General features: G+C 42.5%; 1 protein-coding gene across 5 annotated transcripts in view; it reads right to left on the bottom strand.

Moving 5' to 3' along the window:
* The window catches only part of Znf281 (zinc finger protein 281), a 141177-nt gene that overhangs the window by 113653 nt on the left and 14400 nt on the right, over positions 1 to 13124 (bottom strand). For 4 of the 5 annotated variants that reach the window (XR_009228780.1, XR_009228779.1, XR_009228777.1 and 1 more), the window contains exon 3: positions 12452 to 12539. The gene's annotated coding sequence lies outside the window, so the exon portion shown is untranslated. Of the gene's footprint in view, positions 1 to 10936; positions 11221 to 12451; positions 12540 to 13124 lie in introns of those variants that run through there. The other variant, XR_006856169.2, reaches the window with a different exon arrangement.

The raw sequence follows: 13124 nt of genomic DNA, 5'->3' as shown, positions 1-13124 counted from the left end.
TGATTTATCTACCAAGTTTTACTAAAACATTTCCGTTAAATCACCCAGGCTGAAACTCAAGTCTCACAATAATTGAAAATCGTGTTTAAAAAAATCATCCAGATGAAACTTAAATGGTTCATGGAATTATTTGATGCAATAATGCACCACTTTGGCAAAATGTCTTTAAGACAGTCCTATTTCCATTAAGTCACTTCTGGGTACCACGCGTGAGACTTTATGTTGACAGAGGTGGGATCCCATGCAGACAGGGACTGGAACTCAAGCTTGACAAAACCACTCAATGAGATTTGAATGAGAGCAGTCTTGTGAGCCACAGCAATATGTCACATACATTAGGAAACATTGTCCTTTACCTTAACACCATTCTGGTTTTCTGTAATGGGCTTTATGAGAGGAGAGAGACCATCTCCCTGGGTTGATCTTTCTCAAGGAAAAAAAAAAAAATCAATACTCTCAATGGTTTTTAAGTAGATCTAATGCAGAACAGCAATATGCCCATGAGAAAATAAACACATGGGAAGGATTTAGAAGTGCAAATTAATGTATGCCACCTTGAAACCAGGTCAGATCCCACGCTGACATGTTGTCACGTGCCCCTAAAAGTAAAGAAGGGCCACATGGCATTTCCTCTGGTAACTCTTCAATTTTTTATTTTTTTATTTTTATTTTTTTTTAATATTTATTTTTTAGTTCTTGGCGGACACAACATCTTTGTTTGTATGTGGTGCTGAGGATCAAACCCAGGCTGCATACATGCCAGGCGAGCGCGCTACAGCTTGAGCCACATCCCGAGCCCCCAATTTTTTAAATAATATATTTTTAGTTGTTGATAGACCTTTATTTTATTGATTGATTTCTATGTGGTGCTGAGAATTGAACCCAGTGCCTCACACACACAAGACAAGTGCTCTGCCACTGAGCCATATCTCCTAGCTCTAACTCTTTGATCTTTATTGGCAGGTTTTAATCCACTACTTTTCTGGGGTCTCTGCATTCCGATTTGCTTCAGGACGTCTGATTATGTCATTCTGCAAATGGGGAAAGAGTTGGAGCCTGGGTTCCTCCGTGCTGGAGTTCACTGGAGGTATTTATGAAGAGGGCCATCTGAAGGAGTATGAACTTTTAAAATCCAACAACAGCAGCAAAAATAAATTAATCAGGAATCCATCACTAATTTATACATGAGTCACTTACCAGGAAGATAAAATGGTTCACTTAATTATAGATTTACAAATAAATTTGATTCTAGGGCCTTGGAAAGAACTTTGATTAGAATATAGATCCATTTTTTTTCCCTCAAAACAGTTTTCACTCCAATTTCAGAGAGAAGGGACATAAACCAAAACCCCCTCTGTGAGAATCCAAGGGGCCCCTTCCCTGGCAATGAAAGGAGTTGGTGGCGGGGGTTCCCAGGATTCACCTGCTCTCCACAAACTCGGGATAGGACCGTCCATTCTTCTCCTAACTCATTCTCATGAATTCCAGATTGTCAACACCTAAGGTTAATGATACCTGCCTTTCTGCTGTCACAAACAGTTAGGGCGGTTCCGCCAGAGATGGATCATCCTCAGCAGAGGGTCGTGCTATTGTTCTCAGCAAACAAAGGACACAGCTTATTTCTATATAAATTTTAAACACTGTAATAAAAAAATGGGCTTATTTTTCTTTTCTATGCAATGAAATTAGTAGTCTACAGCACATTTCTTTCTTGATTTTCAAACATCTATTCTTCAAAAGTTTGTGGAGAAATAATGGAGAGTTTCTACACGTGATGGACCCCTCTAATCTCAAATTAGGTACTATTTTTAAGGAATGTGCAGTCGGAAAAATCAGGCATCCTTTTGTTTATTAGGTAAGTTAATTCTTCTAAGAGGTGACTTAAGAAAAAGATAACTAGTGTTTTGATCTGAAACATACTTCATTCAACTAAGGAGGATGCTCAACAGACGCACGGTGACGAAATAGAGAGGAAGGTACAGAGTAAGAACCTTATCAAGAACAGCCAACATGCTCATTTTACAGTAACTGCATATAAATAAACATTTCTTGTGAACAAATATTCTATTAAAGAAAATAAAACTACTTTCTCCACCCATCCAAATCTTAAATAATTTGTTTCTTTTCTGAAAATATGCCTTACACAATTTAGCAAGCATGCTACTCATTTGAGAACAGGTCATTAATGCTGTAAGATAAACATGGAATCTTTCTTTCTTTCTTTCTATCTTTTTTGGGTACTTGGAATTGAACCCAGGGGCACTAGGCTACATTCCCAACCCTTTTTATTTTATTTGGAGACAGAGTCTTGCTAAATTGCTTAGAGCTTCACTAAATTGCTGAGTCTGGGTTTGAACTTGGGATCCTCCTGACTCAAGTCTCCTGAGTTGCTGGGATTATAGGTGTGCGCTACCTCATCCAGCAAGATGGAATATTTGTTCTTGTATGCTTTAATATATTAACACTAGGTACACATTAAATACAATATCTGTATAGTAAAGAGATTAAGTATTTCATTAGATTCATGTAAACTGATCCAAGACTAAGAGCTTAGCCACAACATGACATATGTACTTAACATTTTTAGTTTAATGTATTCTTTCTTGCCAGACACTGTGACAATTTTTTTTTTTTTTTTTTTTTTTTTGCTGTCCGCTAAGTCATCTGCTGGGGTGGCTGCCTGAGACTGTTTTGCTGGCTTCATGAGTTTTCATGTTTTAGGTAAATATGAATCAAAGGCTATTTGAGACAACCCCACTGACTCTTTTGCAGACAGGCGAGTAGAGCCCCTGAGTAGTGACCTAGGCCTAGTGGCGCAGCCAGTTGGTGGCAGAGCTGGACTGGAATCTAGGGCTTTGCGCCGGTTACCCCTGGTCTCGAGGAGTTTTTCTGCAAGAGAAAGTGGCAGATACAAAGTTATAATAGATTTTCTCCCTACAACCAGTGTATACTTAGTGGTGCAGTTTTACAAAGGAAGTTGGCAAATCCAGGGTGGGAGCATGTCTCAAGCAGCTGGAATCTTCTGAGTTTTATTTTTTCTGCTCTCTCTAAGTTCTGGTTTTGCTATATAAAAAGAAAAACCAGTGACTATCGCATTATTTTCCACAATGACTCTGTAGCAACATTCACTCATTCAGCCATCAGCAGAACCAGGGACTGTGCTGCTGGAATAAGATACAGAAACAAGTCCTGGACACCAGCTTAGCCAGAGAAGTAAACTGACCACCAATCAATCCATCTCCTATGGATGGAGCTCATAGCAGGGACACATAACCCAGGTTGGGGGTGCAGGGAGGCTCCTGGAAGGAGTACTACAACTAACAGAGGTCTGAAGGGTGCATAGAACCAGCCACAGGATAGAAGTAATAGTATCATTCTTTCCTGTTTACCACCTCGTTGGGTTTCCATGATAATTCTTCTAAGAGGTGGGCAGAGCAGGCATTGATTTTACATTTCCCTTCTTTTTAAACTTTGTTTTCTTTAAAATGGGATACACAAACAGTCATGCATCTCTCAGCAACTGGGACAAGTTCTGAGAACTGCTTCATTCTGAGAATTGCTTCTGTAGATGATTTCATCATTGTGCAAATATCAAAGAGTTTGCTCATGCAAACTAAGACGACTACAATGTCACTAGGCAATATAATCTGAGCAGACCATTTTTGTATATGTGATCTATTGGTGATAAAAAGTGCCATTATGTGGTACGTGTCTGTACTGGGCTTCTGGCCAGACAGTCTTCGAGCTGGACTGGAGCCTTGATATCCTATGGGATCCCAGTAGTCTTTTCCAAGACCACACTCTCCTAAAGCACCTGGAAAGCAGAGGCCACTTCTCACTCAATGTCATGGCCATGACTAGCTCATCCAAACCCCCAGCTTCCGGGAGTCCACTATCCCTTTGTCTTGTTCAATTTGGGTAGATAGGGTGCTAGCTGGTGCAAAGAGACCAAGGTAGTCTTGTCATCTCACAGAGAAGGCCACTGTGCACTGGAGGGTTCCCAAAACAGATCCAGGAGCCTCGTGAAGCAGCCAAGAGAGCTGCCTGCAACCTGCAGTGTCCCATGCTGTCCCTGCCCTTTTCCCCTTGGCCTCTGCACTCTGGATGCCTGTGCAAGTGTGTCCACACTCTTTCCTGTCCCCTCTGCTAATACGGACACCCAGCCCCAGCTCCCGGCCTGCACTTCTTCCCACTTCTTGTGGTGGATTCTGATTTGCACCATGGGTCCCCCAGTCCAGAGTTATCCCAGCATTTCTAGAAACAAGTAAATCTAGCCAATGCCACAAGGCTGCAAATGATGCTCATTTCAGGCTCCAGGGAAGAGGTTTTTGTTTTTTAATATTCTTTAGTTGTCAATGGATTTTTATTTCATTTATAGGAGGTGCTGAGTATCGAACCCAGTTCCTCACACATGGTAGGCAAGTGCTCTCCCACTGTACAACCCCAGCCCATCCAGGGAATTTTATTTTTTTATTTTTTTGGTACTGGGGATTGAACCTGGGTACTTGAGCCACATCCCCAGCCCTATTTTGTATTTTATTTAGAGACAGGGTCTTGCTAAGTTGCTTAGCACCTCACAGTTGCTGAGGCTGGATCTGAACTCATGATCCTCCTGTCTCAGCCTCTGAGGCCTCTGGGATTACAGGCATGCACTGCACCACCGCACCCAGCCCAGGGAACATGTTTATATTGTTGTTTTTTTTTTTTAACTTGGGAGTTGTCAAGCAGTAAGCCTGAGGCTTTTGATTTTTATGTGTGTCATAGTGAAACAATGATTATCAAAAAGTCATTCTACATTATGAGCTATTTATCTTTCTGTTTCTTGACACTTTTCTACATTTTCTAAAACTTCTACAATGAAGAGGTATCACTTTTATAATCATGGAAAAAAAAGTGTTAAAGTATTTCCACCTAGAGCAATAGAAATTATCATCACGACTTTTCTCTAGTGGTAGAACCATAGCTAACTATTTCTTCCTTAGTCTATGTTTCCAAATTATCTAGAATGAACATACATTGCTTTTAGAGTTTCCTTATTTTTAAAGGAAAAACACACTGAGGCAATCATCAACAATTACTCCGGTGTTGACGAACACCGAACTCTAAGGTTGCAGGGTGATAGCTTTTCAAAAAATAAAACAAAGACAGAGGAAATAGAGTGAACTGGTGGCTACTCTCCCACTGGTCTCCACTTTCTGTACACCCACACAATCACCTGCACTATTTTACAAATGCAAAGCCTCCTATTATGTAAATGGAGAAGAAATATACAAAACAAAGGCTGCATTATGTCAAAATCTATCTGTCTTTACTCCTGTGGCTTTACTTCATGCCCTGTGGACCTGCCACTAAGCATTTTCCATAGCTGAGGGAGCCAGAGACCAAGAGAGAAAGAAATGATGGCCAAATCATGCCACCATACCACTAATGCACAGGAGATGGGGGCTGCCAGCGTATGATGACTGCTTTTCATATGATTTTCACTTTTCATCTTCTTGTAAAAAATACAGTGAATTTACTGCTGAGCCTGTGTACTGCTCCTCTCCTAAAGAGAAAATTACTTCTTTTAGAGGATCTGCTTGCACAAGCGTAAAATCTTTGCAGCTCTCTGAGCAGCCAGAGAACCACATCAGACTTGATATGCTGATCTGGCTCTTTTGAGTTACCTGTTCCAGGGAACTTTGGGCAGGGATTTTTCCAGCATGTCATGTTCTTTATATTTTTGTCCATTTGAACCATCAAGCATCGCACTGAGTGGCTCCTAAATGCAATTGTCCTTGCTAGTTGTTTCAAGGGACACAGAGATTACTGGTGTGTGGTATCTGCTTTAGAGAAGTTCATAATCTCAAAGGGGATAGGGCAGAGAAAAGCACCACCTGATTATCTAGGGGAAGCAAAAGCATTCTTTGGGGAAGAATCAGTGCAAAGGCCCTGAGGAAGAAATGAGCAAGAAGATAGATAAGGCTGGAAAGAATAGAGTAGTTGAGCAGAGAATGGCCGGGCAGTAGGGACAAGGTCTTACAAGGCTTTAGGATCTCGAATTGTATTCTGAGTCATCTTTGAGCAAAGGAATGGTGGCATTGGGGTTTTTTTCTTCTTCTTCTTCTTCATGGTTTTTGTTCTCAGATCTCTCTATCTTTGAGAATAGGCTGAGAACAGAAGCAAGGAGAACAGTTAGGAGGCAGCTGCAGACATCGAGGCTGAAGAAGGTGGTGATTTGGACGGGGCAGAGGCATGAAGAAGACAGAGGTACATGGAGACCGGAAGTCACAAGGCCCAGAGACCTTGTCTCCCAGCCCCACCATAGTCCTCCACCTAGACGGTGCCTGATCAATAGATACTGTAAGGTGGATTCAGAGTACTTATCCCTGGGATCACTCCCATGTTGGAGACCAGGAACTTGTCCTAGGCTCAAGGGTCTCTGAGAGGCCATATTTGTTTTAGATTTACCTGGTTTATTCAGCTGCACCAGATATGCTTCCCCTTCATCTAGAGCTTTCCATGGGTCCCAACAGATGACCTCCATGATCCAAGACACAGCGAGCTCTGACTAGGAAGGCACACCAAGGGGCAAAGTAAGACCCCAGTCAATCCCTCATCACTGGCACTCTATAGAAGCAGCCACTATCTTGACTCAAGTGCTTCTGAAAAAATTCTGTGATGTACCCAAAGATCATCACAATAGTTGTCTTTAAGTGCTGGGTGTGGCAGCACATACCTGTAATCCCAGAGGTTTGGGAGGCTGAGGCAGGAGGATCACAAGTCCCACCCAGCCTCAGCAACCTAGTAAGACATTAAGCAACTCAGCAAGACCCTGTATCTAAATAAAATATTAAAAAGGGGCTGGGAATGTACCCAAAAATAAATAAATAAAAAGAATGTTTGTTAGAATATAAAAACCACCTGTCTATATAAGTGGTTTTTAACCCTGGCTATGTATTGAAAGTTTCCCTAAAGACACTTTAAAATTTAGCAGCCCTTATGCCCTACAGCAGAACAATTTGATCAGACTCTCCGGCCAGAGGCCTGACATAGATAGTTTTGAAAAGCTCCCAGGTGGTTAGGGATGTAGCTCAGTGATGGAGGGCTTGCCTGGCATGCAGAAGGCCCTGGGTTCCATCTGCAGAACAACACACACACACACACACACACACACACACACACATACACACACAGTAAAACTCCCAGGTGATGCTCATGTGCATCAGAGTGGAGAAGCTCTGCTGCATGTGTGTGAAATGAGCTGTAAAAACACTCTGCAGGGGTGGGAGGTGGGGAGAAGGCAGGGAGTGAGCAATGATGGTGGAATGTGAGGGACATCATTATCCGAAGCACATGTACGAAGACATGAATTGGTGAATATACTTTATATATAACCAGAGATATGAAAAATGTGTTCTATATGTGTAATAAGAATTGTGATGCATTCCACTGTCATGTATTTAAAAAATAAAAGCAATTAAAAAACAAAACAGACTGCAGATGATGACATATGTTCCACCCTGAATCCCTCTACATGGGGATTAGACATCACACCCCTTGCTTTTTTTTTTTTTTTTTTTGGTACCAAAGATTAAACCCAAGGGTGCTTAACCACTGAGCCACATCCTCAGCCCTTTTTATGTTTAATTTTTTAAACTATATTTTATTTATTTATTTCTGTGTGGTGCTGAGGATGAACCCAGGGCCTCACACATGCTAGGCAAGTGCTCTGCTACTGAGCCCCAGCCCCAGCCCCTCATGTTTAATTTTGAGACTGGGTCTTGCTAAGTTGCCTAGGGCCTTGCTATGTTGCTAAGACTGGCCTTGAACTTGTGTTCCTCCTGCCTCAGCCTTCTGAGCCACTGATATTACAGGCATGTACCACTGTGCCTGCCCACCCCCTTGCCTTTTAAGCATTTGATAGAAGTACTCAGAAAACTTGTATAACAAACATATTAATAAAAGTTAGGCCTAGACATGCCAAAAGGCAGCTGAGCCCTCTAGTTCCCCCTAGTGTAGTGGTCCATTTCCACTTCCTCTCTCTCTCTCTCTCTCTTCTGTTCCTTCTCTTCTCCCTACCCAGGTTGTCCCCTCCACTCCCTTCCCTCAGGCCTTGTGACACCTGCCGTAGGTGCATAGGCAGGCTGTCCACCCTGGAGGCTCTGAGCTGCAGAGATCCTCTCTTGGGAGAAGTCTGGATTAATAGTAGAACTTGTCAAAAGGCTACAGCATTTTTGCTTTTAAATTTCTGTAAAAACCTGTGTTTCATTGCTGTGGTCAACAGAGGGCAGTTCCCAAAAGGTGAAACTCCGGGCTGTCAGTAGCTGCTCGGATACGTTTCACCCAAGAGAAATTACACACACACACACACACACACATACACATCTGCCACACAAAAGAACACTAAAATGCACAGTAGCATTATTTATAATACCAAAAAAGTAGAAATGATCCAAATGTCCATCAATTGATGAATGGATAAACAAAATGTGGTATATCTATACAATGGAGTATTACTCATCCATGAAAAGAAATGAAGTGCTGCTACATGCTACAACTTGGAGGAATCTTATCAACATAATGCCCCATGAAAGGAGTCAGTCATGAAAGCTGACATATTGTATGATTCCATTTATAAAAAATGTGCAGAATAGGGCTGGGGATATGGCTCAAGCGGTAGCGCGCTCGCCTGGCATGCGTGGGCCCGGGTTCGATCCTCAGCACCACATACAAACAAAAGATGTTGTGTCTGCTGAGAACTAAAAAATAAATATTAAAAATAAATTCTCTCTCTCTCTCCCCTTAAAAAAAAAAATTTAAAAAAAAAAACTTAAAAAAAATGTGCAGAATAGGCAAATCTATAGAAACAGAAATAAAATTTGCCAGGGACTGGGGTGAGGAAGGACAAATGAAGAGTGACTGCAAAGGGGTATAGTTCTTTTGGGGCAATAAAAAAATCTTTTTTAAATTTTGATATTGGGTACACAATTGAAATACATTAGAAACTACTGAATTGCCCTTTGGTGAATTTTATGGTATGTGCACTGCGTCTCAATAAAGCTGTTAAAAATAAAATGTGTATTTCAATAGCAGAAGACTACGGCTGCTGAAATGATGGTATTAAAAAGAGTCATGCAGACCTTAATACCATGTACTGGCTGGAATGTGACAGTGACAGCAGTCAGCAGGTAACACGAACAGCAATGACCTATCATCTCCAAAAGTGTTTTCCTTCATTAGGAAGTGTGCAATGACCCCTGTGTGCACTGTTTGGGAATCTTCTAAATTCTTTACCATCTTTCTCTTTCTCCCATTTAATAATGACTCTTCTCAATAACTCATCGTTGTCCATACTTGTCTCACTAATAGTTACAGCCCACCCTTCCCAGCATCTGTGGAACTTTTAGTCCCTCTTATGGAGATCAGGGTTTTGTAGTTTAAAGACCCTGCTCTGAGGTAAAGGTCAATACCAGTCCCAAATGACTTTTTTTTTTTTTTTTTTTGGTACCAGGGATTGAACCCAGGGGCACTTGATCACTGAGCCACATCTTCAGTGCTTTTTTGTATTTAGAGACAGGGTTTTGCTGAATTGCTTAGCCTCACTAGGTTGCTGAGGTTGGCCTTGAACTCACGATCCCCCTGCTTCAGCCTCCTGAGCTGCTGGGATTACAGGCATGTGCCACTGTGCCCATCCCTAAATGACATCCTAACTCAAAGATCCAGCCCTATGTACCTGTCCCCACACCAGGGCTGCAGGAGACTCTGTGGAACCTCCCCAGAAACCCCCACCCCCACTTCCCTGCTTTCAAATCAATTTCCAAAGCTTTTCAGGATCTCTCCTTCTAAAAACCCCACTGTCGTCCTACCCTCTGGGGACCTCTCTTCCAGGTCAGCTCCCCAGAGTCAAGTTTTCTCAACTGTTCCAGAAGCTCCATGATCAGTTACTGCTCCTAGACTACTCCTGGAACTGAGAGTTTGGGAGGGAAGCCCTCAGTTTCTTCACAAGTTTCTCCTTTGTCAGACTCTGCCGGCCTCCCCCAACCCCTCTGAGAGGTTTGGTGGGACCAGCATCTCTTCTAAGTGCCTTATATATGATGACGTCAGAGAAGCTTCACCATAGCCCTTCCAGGCCCCCTGTTACCATGCCTTCACTTTATGGAGTGAGAACACCTGGAGATTAGGTAATTTCCCAAGGTCACTCACCTGGGAAAGACGGAGCAGGGACTCAAGTGGGCTGAGCGGGCACATGCTAACCCGCACCTCCTGCGCGGTCTTGCCAGAGGACCTGGCTCTGGGCACCATTCTTAGTCCTTTGCAGGTATTTACTCACAATGCTCACTCAGATGTTTCCAGCAGAGATAGCAAGCTTCAAATGATGGACTTTTTCATACCAAAAAACCCCAACCTTATTGTACTTGGTCACAGAGACTCACAAGTCTTTTGAAGAAATACTCATATATTCAAAATATATGTCATATAGGAACTGGGGTTACATCAGTCAATAAAACAAATAAAAACCCTTGACCTCATCGAACTTACCTCCTTGTGAGGGGAGAAAGACAGTAAATAAGCTGAAGAGAACGCTAGAAAGTCCAAAGCACTGTTTAAAAACTGGGGAGGTGGCTGAGGCCAGGGCTTGCAGGGGGTGGGATCTCTTAGAGCAGGTGACATTTGACAAAGACTCAAAGGAGGAGACCTGGGAGGCTCCAGATACAAGGAATGGCCACTGTAAAGGTCGGGGGTCCTGAGAGATGGGCTGAGGGGCAGGAACTAAGGAAGCAAGAGGGCAAATCAGGCAACTGGGTCTCCTCTTGCACTTTGGGTGCCAGGAAACTGCCGGAAGGTTTTGGGGTGGCGGAATGATAGTCCACAAAGATCCTTCTGGCTCCTGTGCCGAGGGTAAGCTGCAAAGCTGAAGCCAACAGATAGCATCATTGGAGAACCTTGTTTTCACCAGCCGTCCCAGCCCAGGGAGGGAGGCAGTTGCTGAGGAAGGAGTCGCCTTCATCTTTTCTTTCTGTCCCCTAACACCCCCTGGTGGAGGTACGGGACCTCAAGCAGGAAGCAGGAAAGGGATTTGCATAATGCCCAGCCTGGAAAGGCCAGGCCAGGACACTGCAATGTGGCGAATTCTGCAGCTTTTCTCCTCTGTCCTTTCCTAGATCCTCTTTGACCATTGTATAGGTTTCTTCAAATTCCCCCGCAGAGCTGGGCACACTGCAGTTTCTCCATAAATGTCTGTTGGATGAATGAATGAATGAATGAATGAATGAAAAACGTAGGGTGGCATCCGAGACACCAGGGGAGAGAAGGGTACTGTCTGTGATGGTCACCCAAAGGCACCATGCTTCTTAAGTCTTTTTTATAGTTCAGGACACTTTTGTGGAGTGATTTTTATTTTGGCTGCAGTTTCCTGATCCAGGTGAGTCTGGTGCAATCTAGAAAGTTCTGATACCACAGTGAGTGTACAATATGTGTAGAGCAACACAGCAAATGTGGTCTCAAATTTATATCTCTAATAAGCAGTGGCAGTTAAAATTCATGTGAATAGATACTTGGCAGAAATTCAGGGAAGAGTGTTCTTTATTTTAAAAATAGATATTCACACTGGTGCATAAATATGCTATTTATTAAACTTACTCTGTCAATACCATTCTCTGGAATTGTATACTTTATTTATATTGAATGGTATCAAATGCAGGCTAGGGATGTAGCTCAGTGAATGAGCACTTGCCTAGCATGTGAGAGGTCTTGGGTTCCATCCCCAGCACTGTTTTTTGGTTTTTTATTTATTTGGTACCAGGGATTGAACCCAGGGGTGTTTAACCACTGAGCTAAATCCCCAGCCCTTTTTGTTTTTTATTTTGAGACAGGGTCTCACGAGTTGCTTAGGGCCTTGCTCATTCGCTGAGGCTAGTTGTGAATTTTCAATTCTCCTGCCTCAGCCTCCCGAGTTGCTGGGATTATAGGAGCATGTAATGTCTGGCTCCCAGCACTGCTTTTTTTTAAAAAAAAGATCAAATGCAGCCAGGTTCAGAGGCACGCACCTGTAATTCCAGCAACTTGGGAGGATGAGGCAAGATTTGAGGCCAGCCTCAGCAACTTAGCCAGGCCCTCAGAAACTCATGAGAACCTGTCTCAAAGTAAAATACAAAAAGAACTAGAAATATAGCTCAGGGTAAAATGTCCTGGTGTTCAATCCCCAACCCCTGCACCCCCCCCCAAAAAAAAATAAAAGAAAGATCAAATGCAAACCAGGGGGAAATTACATATTCAGAAAATTACAGAAACACCTTTCAAATATAGTGTGTATACCTACATATACACCCATCTTCAAGCACACATGTGCCTGTAGGAAATAGAAGTGCATTTTTCTCACAAATTACTGGTACATTTAAAGTTCAGAGCTGATTGACACATGCTTTCACTTAATGAAGGTAATTACAAAGAATAACAACTCCAAACAGACCTGTTCAGTGTAACAATCTCGTCCTGCCACGTAGATTACATCGAGAGCTGTCAGATCCACAGTTTTGCCACCAATCATGTGTAAGCACCTTTTGTAAGACAAGAAACAGATTAATAAGCATCAACACTTTCCTCCCCACACTTGTTGAAAAGAATAAAATCTACTGGCACTGAAGGAAATGAAGCTTTCCCTATCTAGACTCCAAAAAAAAATAACCCTGCAAGACTCTCAGAAAGGACAAAAGTGCATATCAGAGCTCTTAGGATGGCCACCCTCTGCCAAGAAGACAAAGTTAGGTGGGTCTCTTCTAGTGCTACTTTGCCTGATATATTAGGCATGTGTCACTTCTCTGACTAAAAACCGTTAAGAACCCTTTAGATAACAAACCAAAGAGAAGGTTGGTTTCTCCTCCAGGGAGTTAGTGCTTGTCGATAACCTGTATCTGATAAAGACTAGTCCAGCTCAAAAAAATCATGTGGTATTGGGGTGACTAACCATGTGTTTAGATTTAGGTTGTTTCCCGGACCACATTTGGGAAACATGAATACATATGGAAAAGATCTGTGATTACAATTACATTGCAGGTGGGTTTAGTCCTAACTTCAAACACCAGGATTATAAGGAGGTTTCCTCCATATTGAGTTTTATCCTGCTGAACATGTTGGGTAAATGG

Source organism: Marmota monax, unplaced genomic scaffold (assembly GCF_021218885.2).
Source record: "Marmota monax isolate L192 unplaced genomic scaffold, Marmota_monax_Labrador192_F-V1.1 WCK01_AAM20220418_F8-fsc00099, whole genome shotgun sequence".
Taxonomy (NCBI): Eukaryota; Metazoa; Chordata; class Mammalia; order Rodentia; family Sciuridae; genus Marmota; species Marmota monax.
This window is presented reverse-complemented; position numbering and strand designations above follow the sequence as displayed.